The 626-nt window shown below is 41.4% G+C and overlaps 1 non-coding gene across 1 annotated transcript; it reads left to right on the top strand.

Moving 5' to 3' along the window:
- The first annotated feature begins 342 nt into the window (after positions 1-342).
- Trnak-cuu (transfer RNA lysine (anticodon CUU)) lies at positions 343-415 on the top strand. Its single transcript has one exon. It is a non-coding gene; the product is annotated as a tRNA-Lys (tRNA).
- Positions 416-626: the final 211 nt, after the last annotated feature.

Below are 626 nucleotides of genomic sequence, written 5' to 3'. Positions count from 1 at the left end.
ATATATATTACAAAGGGCATACCTCCTCGACACGAGGGCATCTTGTTCTATTGTTGACATTTCCACTCAACACTCAGTACTAAGATACGCAGGGAGCTGCTACTACGTATCAAATCACCCACGTGGGTGTACATAGCGGTAAAGGTACACAGGAATTAGTCTGCATTTGTCAAATAATAACACAGCTATGATACTGACAAATGAGGCTAACACACCGTGGAAGTACTCACAAAGGTGAATTATCGTATACTTAATCTGTGGACTTTGAAACTCATTCTTAGAGTTAGTGCATAGATTTCTTTAAAGTAACAATTCAAATATTGCCGCTGATTTAAATCGTCTGCCCGGCTAGCTCAGTCGGTAGAGCATGAGACTCTTAATCTCAGGGTCGTGGGTTCGAGCCCCACGTTGGGCGCATAGTTTTTTTCCTTCTTCTTTTTGTAAACCACAGAGGCGTACGAAGTACTAAGCAGTAAATTGCCAAACTCGTTCCCTGATTGTACCCCAAACCAGTTCGAAACATTATCATTATTATGAATATTACCCTACTGCCATGATTCCGAAAGCAATTCACACACAGTAAAACTTGCCGGTATGGCTTATTCTGTGAAGAAACAGGAAGTAGC

This window comes from Apostichopus japonicus, chromosome 18, assembly GCF_037975245.1.
Source record: "Apostichopus japonicus isolate 1M-3 chromosome 18, ASM3797524v1, whole genome shotgun sequence".
Lineage (NCBI taxonomy): Eukaryota > Metazoa > Echinodermata > Holothuroidea > Aspidochirotida > Stichopodidae > Apostichopus > Apostichopus japonicus.
Note: the sequence above shows the minus strand (reverse complement) of the source record. Positions and strands in the feature narration are given on the sequence as shown.